Consider the following 11,439-nt stretch of genomic DNA (forward strand, 5'->3'; position numbering starts at 1 on the left):
GCTTCACTTATAGGATATTATTAATATATTAGAATGTTCCTGATCTGGAAAGTGGGGATAAGAATACTTACTCTGCCTTCGGGGTTACAGGAGATAGCATATTTATGAGCTCAACAAATATTATTTTCACTCTATTTCACTTCCTTTCCCTGCAATTTATTCAAACACCACTTACCACTAAATAAAATGCAATATAAATAGCATTTATATTGGCTTCCCATGACGGGAGAGTAATACATTTCTAAAGTAATGAAAAGTTATCTTTTTAAGGGATTTTTTCCATAAGGTAATTCCATTGCCTGACATCCAAGGACAGCATTAGAGAAAAGCTTTATCGAATCTAAAAAAATACTTCATGCATCTATACCATTCTATAATCTGTAAAAAAAATATGAAATTACAGACCAGCTTTATTGCAGCAAACTTTTATGAAAGTCTTCTCCACATTCTTCTTCTAGTATATCTAAAACTTATAGTTTTGAGAAAGACATAAGAAAGAAAAAGCAATATTTCATAAAACACCAAAAAGAGTCATTGATGATACCATAAAGAAATATTTAGTAATAAACCTATGCTGAACTTATTAATGTACATGGAGTTTTCATTTTTCATTCTCTTGCTCATTTCTGTCAATTTTCTCAAAGATAGTACAGGATATATTATTTAAAATCTCCAGGTTAAAGAGAAAAGGTAAAAGTCTTTACCTTTCTCTAGGATTTGGACTTAGGATTCTCTCACCCGTTAAAAAGATGCTGGGAGCACTGTTCCTTCACCAGTTTGGCTACCTTTCCAGCAGTCTTCAGTGAAGGTTGAATATTTACCAGTATTTTTTTTCTTTTTCCTGGCTAACTCTGTCAAAGAAAATTCCAAAAGAGAAGCAATCTCAAAATAATCCCCTTAGTATAAATCAACAAACCCATGGGCTCCTATTATCCAAGCAACTGTTTTCCAAATTTCCCTGAAGTCCAAAGACAAGCTCTGTGGGGTGTTTTTGTCTTTATTTTAAGAGCCAACATGAAGCACTATTTCTTCTTGCAATAAGTACCCACAGTAGAGATGATCTAAATAATTTGTCCAAAAAAGGTCTTTATCCTGATTTCCAAAATCTTTTCAACATTCAGTTTCAAAGATGAAGTATAATTACACATAATTACCTATGTTTTGGGATGATATTCCCCAGGAGAGTATAGAAAACAATCTTGACATAGCCCTGTGACCTTATATATATGATTGCTCCTCTCTCTGCCTGTTCTTCAACTATAGCATGAGAGAACCATTGGATCATTGGTTCTCCACAGGAGACAATCCCTACCTCCTCCCCACACCCCCATACTCCATGCCTTTGGACATTTGGGGAAGTCTAGAGACTTTTTTCGTTGTAACAACTGGGGGGTGCTACTGACATCTTGTGGGTAGAGGCCAGAGATGCTTCTAAACATCCTACAATGCACAAGACAAACACCACAACAAAGAATTACCTGGCACAAAAGCCAGTAGTGCCAGGTGAGAAACTTTATGTTAGAGGATCTGTAAAGATGATTTCAACTTTGAATTTTACAAATTTAATAGGTGTATTATACATACTATATGATTTGTATTACAACCAAATCTTTAGCTTAAATAAATCTCAAATTGATTTTGAAGTTCTAATCAAAGAGGAGGAAATGCAATAACTCAGCAACTAGCCAATTAAGTGACATGCATTAAGTATCCACAGTAAACCTACAGCACTTGAGCAGGAAAAGATCTTAAAATGTAGTTCCAAATGAAATAAAAAGTCATTCATCATGGACCCCACCCAGAATAACCTCACTGGAGAACTACTGGAAGACCTGCATGATCTATCAACAACCTTTTATTTCAACCCAAACTGAAGCAATACAGTTATGAAGAGCTAGTCCTTCTAGCAGAGAAGTTTATGAATATTTTCAAATAATTTATTCCTCAAAGGAATTGGGAGGTAGTGGATCAGAGGAGGTGGTAATGGCAGTAACAGCAAAGGCTTAGACTATTCCCAACTCTCCCATTAAAATAGCCATAGCAACTATTAGCCAAATTAAAAACTCATGAAATACATTTACAACAAAACAAGGTGACAAGGTATCCACGTGATATTTATCCAAAATACAAGCAAGTGGGAACAAACTACCAATAGTCACAAGATGTGCATGCTACCAATGTTAGTGCAGGAAGAAACAGAGGAAAACAATAGAGGTCTATGGACTGAGGACAGGAGAACCTCCAAATAGCTAGAAGGTATTATTGGAAATTGTGGCAGGCCAATTTGAAAGTAGTTATTGTCACTGGAATGATTTTGCTCAGTGCAATAGTACATATGTACAAGGGGTTTAAGGAATGGCGTAAAAGAGCTGGAGCTATCCAGCTACTGTGCACACATGAAACTTACCAGCTGGGAATCCCTTCCAGGACAGGGTGTCATACTGACTAGTGGAATCAAAATTAAGCTGGACAGGGACAAAAGACATAAAGAAATGAAATGGTCCATATAAAAGTGGATCCAGGGAAAAATATCAAGGAATCTCAGAAATCAAACTATCATGTTTTTAAATAGTATATGAAAATAAGCAAACAATAAAACAAAAAGAGAGAGTTCTGTAAAGTTAGAAAAGCTATATGAATTGTATCATTGTAATATTTCTGAAAAATTAAATTTACATAAAAATGATCAGCAGAAGAGGATTGAGGTCTATATTTGGATTAGTTACTGTAGGAGAATAGGTAATAAGGAGCAGAATAACAGCCCTATAGTCCAGACTGTCCAGAAGAACTTTGTCCAATAATGGAAATGTTCTATACCTGTGCTGTCCAACAAGCAGCCGTTAGACATATGTGGCTGACTAGTGAGTCTGAGGATCCAATGTTTAAGTTTATTAATTTTTAATTAATTTAATTTAAATAGCTACATGAGGCTAGTGAGTACCATATTGGACAGCACAGCTATAGACAATAAAAGCATCCCAGAAAGACTTACTCAAAAACAGATCAAAACTGTAACAAAATATTTCAAAGTAAGTTAAAGGCATTAAGAAAATCATGCAATATGAAAAAGCAACATAAATCAAAATTAGAATCACTCAGAACTGAGATAACACTTCAGAAATGATTAGAAATTAAGAAAAATTATTTTAGAAATGAAGACTAAATTAAAAGAAAAAAAGAACAAATAAACCCACAAATAATATGTTAAGAGAAATAGAAGATGAGGAGAAAAAAAATTAATGAAAACAAAACTAAAGGAAGAAACAGAGGAAAGTGATTTAGGAAAATAAAACAGTTATTGAAGAGTGGCTAAGAAGACCCAACATACAGATTGTAGGAATACCTGAAGAAGAAAACCAATGCTGATAAGTATTAAAACAAATTCTAAAGACTGTAATTTAAGAATGAGTTCCTGAAATAAAAGAGACTTGAAACCATGTGTTGAAAATACACATGATATACTGAAAATATAAACCCAGAATGACCAAAACCAAGAAATACCTATTCTAGTAAAATAACTGAAATTTAAAGAAAACCAAAAAAATCCTTTTGGAGTCTAGACTGAGGAGCACATAACTTATATAATAGATTGGCTTATTGGCCTGTCATCAGACGTTTCAACAACAACACTATGTCAAAGGAAGCTGAGTAACTGATTTTAAATACTCAAGGAAAAGAATTGTGAGGCAAAGATCATATATTTAGAAAAATTGACCTTAAATTATAAAAAAGACAGCAGCAATAATAACCCAGTTACTATTGTCTTCATAAGTGCTTCATGAGGAATCAATCAGAGAACAAGCTTCAAACAAGCAAGATAACTAGAAACTAGTAGAAAGCATTAAATATATAGCTACTTATAGAATTAAGATTTAGTGAGGATTAAAAGGGAGAGATTACAGTATGTGACAGCTATGTGATCTGATAGTATAGATTCGGTACAACCATTTAAAAATGTGGGGAGTATGGGACTAGCACAAATAAAAAGACACATTCTTTCTAATTATTTACAGCTACTAATTATAATTAATTAATTAATTTTAGTTTTTTATAATAGGCAGTGGTAGTATTAATCTTGTTATTCTGACATGACTGTATTATAAAGAGAGACTTTAAATAATTATGGGGATTTTCTGATTCTGTTAACCCTTGAGAGCTAAGATTCTTGGTATGAAACTAAGGGGATAGAGATATAACATAGATCCAGTTAAATAAAAACACAGTAATCCTAAATATAAATTGGAAATATTGATATGAACTTATAAGTATTTTATGTTTACATACTAAAATATTTATTCTGACATTATTTTACATCCTTATATTTATATAACATGCAGTACACATTATATATCATTAATATTATAACGTATACATAATATAATATATTACATAATACATAATAAAACGTTATATAATACAATATATATACACATACATAATATATATATATTGTGTATATATGTGTATATCCTAGCTCTATCCAATGAAAAGGCCTATAAAAATGACCACTCAAGTAGAAATAAGGATCTCTAGAAGCCAAGCTGTGGTCTTGAAAAACCATTTCCATGAAAAGAAACCAGGGCTTCTTAAAGATATGGCTGATTCAGGTCAGGATTAGGAAAGGTACATGATGACCTTGAAACATCTTGACGTATCAAACAGAGAGCAAGGAATCTATCTAAGACTAACAGCATCATGTCAAAAAGACTCAGAAACTAATTTATGAGACCCCACTGGCCAAAGATGAAGCAATTTAAACTCCAACAAGGATAAGCCTTGCAATAGATTGAAAACCATCAAATATGTTTAAATTATGTTTGAAACCCATGAGTTCCTAAGAACCAAATTATCCTGAATACTGGGTAAATATAAAGACAGAACTATCACTAGATAACCAAATGATATATAAGGAGAATCATCTCCTTTAAAAATGTTCCCAGCCATTAAATTAAAAGAAAGTGATAGAATTAAACAGAATGATAGAATTAGAAATAACGCCATTTTATAACCCCCAATGAATGAATAGATCTAAGTGTCGAGCATCAACAGCTGCTAATGTCCCAAAAGAACAAAAACTAGATTTGATATATCTTCTGGTAAAATAGCACAATGCCAAAGGGGTTGAAGCCGAGTTCTACAAATGTTAAATAGATGGAGGGATGCATATATAGGTGGATGAATATGTAAAATAATAAGGCCATATAATAGGAATTCTAAAGTGACTTCAAGTTTCAAAATTGTATAACTTTATTGTAACATTAGTTGATGAGCAGGGCCTTTGATGAGGTATCTCTGAGGACTTACAGTGTGGAGAAAAGATCTCACTGTGCTCCTGCCACCCCTGAGGAACTGAGACGTTTTTCCCTATGGACAGTGTAACTGACAGTGCTTCCCTCTGGCCTTATCATGTGCAATGACAAGTTTATTCTTTTCTATGTGTGTGTGTCTAACTTGTGCCATTGTGTCTTCCTTCTCAGCCTCATGGGCACAACCATCCACTGAGGATAAAGAGTGAAAGACTAGAAAGGAGGCAAAAGGTGAAACCTGAGCCTGGACTGAATGCATAGATGTAGTGTTAATCTTCATACTGTAAAGAAATGAAGTGTAAGAGGAAAATGCAGAGAATGGGAGATAGGAGCTAGTTTACATTTATACGCGTTTCCTATACCAGTCACCAACTCTTCCCTTCTGCCCACCAACTTATCCAAATGCAGTGATGAAAATATTCTTCCATGAAAAATAGTACAGTTTTAGGTAACTAACTTCATTCAAAGGACCTGTAATTAGTGCCTGTAGAAGACCATAATATTTAGAAGGAATCATACTATTTAGACCAAAAAAAAACCCATAACATTTTGATTTGGATAAAGACCAGATTTCCTTCAATAAGAAATCATACAATTCCCTCTGCTACATAGAAACTACATTTTAAAATTCTCCTTCTGCTGAGCTACACATGAACCTAACAATTTATACAGCGTTTCAGTTGTTTCCTTATTTTTCTGGCCTTTTCTTGATACTTGTTTAAAAATCTCTTTGCATTGGCCTCCTGAGCCTGTTGGAGTAATATTATGAAGCAAATGACCAGACATAATGACTTTCCAAGGTCCTTGTGCTTCCTTATTAACATTCAGTTAGCATAAGTCCTGACTTTATTATTGACTACATTGAATACACAAGACACTGACCTCTGCCATCTGTGACTACATCTCTTCCGGCAGATCTATCTGAATAGTTTCATATAAGGAGGAAGCAAGAGAAAACAAAGCAGAAGCCACTTATCTTTTCTGTCTCTAGAAACTTTAACACACTCACATCTGCAATCCAAAAAAAAGGAAAGAAAACTCCCTTCGCATTAATTACTATAAAATCTGGAGTGAGGGTTGAAGCATAACCAAGAAGAAAAATTCAAGATGGCCATCCTAGACTCATCTTCCTAAACTAAGACCACTGAATAAACAGAATCAGATATTTCTGCCCACCACAAAGCAAAATGACCAGCATATATAATTCATTACACAGCCTTAAAATCAATTGATAGGACCCAAGGAAGGCTTTGATTGGATAATAATGACTTTATCCTGTGTGAAAATGGGAAAATTTGCCAGTTTAAGACTGTTTTACATTCCCGTTTATTCCTACACACAATAATACTCACGGAACGGCTGATGATACTTTCTGAGTAAAGTATAAGATGTTGAATTATATACCCTGGCCTTGAAGATTTTGGTGAGGACAGAAAGGGAGGCCAGGAGACAACTATGATATACACTGAGCTCTGTTCTGAAGACCTGGGCTTGCATCTTGATTCCGCAATAAACTTTGTGATGGAAAGTGTCTCCAACTCCTTTCATCTCCATTTTTTAACTTGACAAATAATAGGATTTTAGATGATCTCATGCCAACATGAGCCATTTATGTAGAAATGTATCACCATTCCTTTTTTTTCTTGCCTCTACTAAATCGGATTATACCTTTCTGGCCTTACAGAAGTATATGGTCCCATACATCTCTGCTACCAGAGGTGAAATGACTTGGTTACATCTCAATTTTCAGAGATGGTAAAAAAGAAATCCATGCCAATATAGGCTGTTTAAAGGGTGACATTTCTTGTAGCATATATATATATATATATTTTTTAACATCTTTATTGGAGTATAATTGCTTTATAGTGTTGTGTTAGTTTCTGCTGTATGACACAGTGAATCAGCTATATGCATAGCTGTATCCCCATATCCCCTCACTCTTGCAACCTTGTCTTCTTCCTGATCTTAGAGGAAAGGGTTTCAGTTTTTCACCATGTAGAATGATGTTGGCTGTGGGTTTGTCATATATGGCCTTTAATATGTTGAGGTAGGTTCACTCTATGCCTACTTTCTAGAGAGTTTTTATCATAAATGGGTGTTGAATTTTGTCAAAAGCTTTCTCTGCATCTATTAAGATTATCATATGGTTTTCATTATTCAATTTGTTAATATGGTGTATCACATTGATTGATTTGCATATATTGAAGAATCCTTGCATTCCTGGAATAAACCCCACTTGATCATGGTGTATGATCCTTTTAATGTGCTGTTGGATTCTGTTTGCTAGTATTTTGTTGAGGATTTTTGCATCTATGTTCATCAGTGATATTGGCCTTAGCTTTCTTTTTTTGTGACATCTTTGTCTGGTTTTGGTATCAGGGTGATGGTGGCCTCATAGAATGAGTTTGTGAGTGTTCCTCCCTCTGCTATATTTAGGAAGAGTTTGAGAACAATAGGTGTGAGCTCTTCTCTAAATGCTTCATAGAATTCACCTGTGAAGCCATCTGGTCCTGGACTTCTGTTTGCTGGAAGATTTCTAATCAGAGTTTCAATTTCAGTGCTTGTGATTGGTCTGTTTATATTTTCTATTTCTTCCTGGTTCAGTCTCGAGAGGTGGTGCTTTTCGAAGAGTTTGTCCATTTCTTCCACATTGTCCATGTTATTGGCATATAGTTGCTTGTAGTAATCTCTCATGATCCTTTGTATTTCTGCAGTGTCAGTTGTTACTTCTCCTTTTTCATTTCTAATTCTATTGATTTGAGTCTTCTAACTTCTTTTCTTGTGGAATCTGGCAAATGGTTTATCAATTTTGTTTATCTTCTCAAAGAACCAGCCTTTAGTTTTATTGATCTTTGCTATTGTTTCCTTCATTTCTTTTTCATTTATTTCTGATCTGATATTTATGATTCCTTTCCTTCAGCTAACTTCGGGATTTTTTTGTTCTTCTTTCTCTAATTGGTTTAGGTGTGAGGTTAAGCTGTTTATTTGAGATGTTTCTTGTTTCTTAAGGTAGGATTGTATTGCTATAAACTTCCCTCGTAGAACTGCTTTTGCTGCATTCCATAGGTTTTGGGTCATCGTGTTTGCATTGTCATTTGATTCTAGGTATTTTTTAATTTCTTCTTTGATTTCTTCAGTGATCTCTTGGTTATTTAGTAACATATTGTTTAGCCTACATGTGTTTGAATATTTTACAGATTTTTTGCTGTAATTGATATCTAGTCTCAGAGCATTGTGGTCAGAAAAGATACTTGATACAATTTCAATTTTCTTAAATATACCAGGGCTTGATTTGTGACCCAAGATATGATCTCTCCTGGAGAATGTTCCATGAGCACTTGAGAAGAAAATGTATTCTGTTGTTTTTGGATGGAATGCCCTGTAAATATCAATTAAATCCATCTTGTTTAATGTGTCATTTAAAGCTTGTGTTTCCTTATTTATTTTCATTTTGGATGATCTGTCCATTGGTGAAAGTGGGGTGTTAACATCCCCTACTATGATTGTGTGACTGTCTATTCCCCTTCTATGTTTGTTAGCATTTGCCTTATGTATTGATGTGCTCCTATGTTGGGTGAATAAATATTTACAATTGTTATATCTTCTTCTTGGATTGATCCCTTGATCATTATGTAGTGTCCTAATTTGTTTCTTGTAATAGTCTTTATTTTACAGTCTATTTTGTCTGATATGAGAATTACTATGCCAGCTTTCTTTTGATTTCTATTTGCATGAAATATATTTTTCCATCCCCTCACATTCAGTCTATATATGTCCCTAGGTCTGAAGTGGGTCTCTTGTAGACAGCATATATACAGGTCTTGTTTTTTGTATCCATTCTGCCAGTCTGTGTGTTTTGGTTGGAGCATTTAATCCATTTACATTTAAGGTACTTATTGATATGTATGTTCTTATTACTATTTTCTTCATTGTTTTGGGTTTGTTATTGTAGATCTTTTCCTTCTATTGTGTTTCCTGCCTAGATAAGTTACTTCAGCATTTGTTGTAAAGCTGGTTTGGTGGTGCTGAATTCTCTTAGCTTTTGCTTGTCTGTAAAGGTTTTTATTTCTCCATTGAATGTGAATGAGATCCTTGCTGGGTAGAGTAATCTTGGTTGTAGATTTTTCCCTTTCATCACCTTAAATATGTCCAGCCACTCACTTCTGGCTTGCAGAGTTCCTGCTGACAGACCAGCTGTTAACCTTATGGGGATTCCCTTTTATGTTACTTTTTGCTTTTTCCCTTGTTGCTTTTAATATTTTTCCTTGTATTTAATTTTTGATTGTTTGATTAATTTGTGTCTTGGCATGTTTCTCCTTGGATTTACCTTGTATGGGACTCTCTGTGCTTCCTGGACTTGATTGATTATTTTCTTTCCTATATTAGGGAAGTTTTCAAATATAATCACTTCATATATTTTCTCAGTCCCTTTTTTTTTTCTCTTCTTCTTCTGGGACCCCTATAATTTGAATGTTGGTGCATTTCATGTTGTCCCAGAGACTGTCTCTGAGACTGTCCTCAATTCTTTTCATTCTTTTTTCTTTATTCTGCTCTGCAGTAGTTATTTCCACTATTTTATCCTCCAGGTCACTTATCCATTCTTCTGCCTCAGTTATTCTGCTATTGGTTCCTTCTAGAGAATTTTTCATTTCATTTATTGTGTTGTTCATCATTGTTTGTTTGCTCTTTAGTTCTTCTAAGTCCTTGTTAAATGTTTCTTGTATTTTCTCCATTCTATTTCCAAGATTTTGGATCATCTTTACTATCATTACTCTGAATTATTTTTCAGGTAGACTGCCTATTTCCTTTTCATTTGTTTGGTCTGGTGGGTTTTTACCTTCCTCCTTCTTCTGCTGTATATTTCTCTGTCTTCTCATTTTGCTTAACTTACTGTGTTTGAGGTCTCCTTTTCATGGGCTGCAGGTATGTAGTTCCCGTTGTTTTTGGTGTCCGCCCCCAGGGGCTAAGGTTGGTTCAGTGGGTTGTGTAGGCTTCCTGGTGGAGAGGACTGGTGCCTGTGCTCCAGTGGATGAGGCTACATCTTGTCTTTCTCGTGGGCAGGACTGCATCTGGTGGTGTGTTTTGGGGTGTCTGTGACCTTATTATGATTTTAGGCAGCCTCTCTGCTAATGGATGGTGTTGTGTTCTGGTCTTGCTAGTTGTTTGGCATAGGATGTCCTGCACTGTAGCTTGCTGGTCGTGGTGTGGAGCTGGGTCTTAGCACTGAGAAATAGATCTCTGGGAGACCTTTCGCTGTTTGATATTATGTGGAGCCTGGAGGTCTCTGTTGGACCAATGTCCTGAACTCAGCTCTCCCACCTCAGAGGTACAGGCCTCATATCTGACTGCAGCACCAAGACCCTGTCAGTCACACGGCTCAGAAGAAAAGGGAGAAAAAAAAAGACAGATAGAAAAAAAATAAAATAAAAAAGTTATTAAAATTAAAAATTTATTAAAATTAAAAATTTTATTAAAAATTTGAAAAAGTAAAAAGTAATAAAATAAAAAGAAAGAAAGAAAAAAGAGGGCAACCAAACCAAAAAACAAATCCACCAAAGATTACAAGTGCTAAAAGCTATAAAAAAAAAAAAAAAAAAAAAACAGACAAATGGAACCCTAGGACAAATGGTAAAAGCAAAGCTATACAGACAAAATCACACAAAGAAGCATACACATACACACTCACAAGAAGAGAAAAAGGAAAAACTATATTTATATATTAAAAAAAGGAAGAGAGCAACCAAATCAATAAACAAATCTACCAATGATAATAAGCTCTAAATATTAAACTAAAATAAATAAAAAGCCAGAAAGAAATTTGATGCAGAAAGCAAACCCCAAGTCTATAGTTGCTCTCAAAGTCTGCCGCCTCAATTTTGGGATGATTCATTGTCTATTCAGTTATTCCACATATGCAAGGTACATCAAGGTGAATGTGGAGATTTAATCCACTTCTCCTGAGGCTGCTGGGAGACATTTCCTTTTCTCTTCTTTGTTCGCACAGCTCCTGGGGTTCAGCTTTGGATTTGGCCCCGCCTCTTTGTGTAGGTCACCTGAGGGCGTCTGTTCCCCACCCAGACAGGAGGGGGTTAAAGGAGCAGCTGACTAGGGGGCTCTGGCTCACACAGGCTGG

This window comes from Balaenoptera musculus, chromosome 5 (assembly GCF_009873245.2).
Source record: "Balaenoptera musculus isolate JJ_BM4_2016_0621 chromosome 5, mBalMus1.pri.v3, whole genome shotgun sequence".
In the NCBI taxonomy this organism is placed as follows: Eukaryota; Metazoa; Chordata; class Mammalia; order Artiodactyla; family Balaenopteridae; genus Balaenoptera; species Balaenoptera musculus.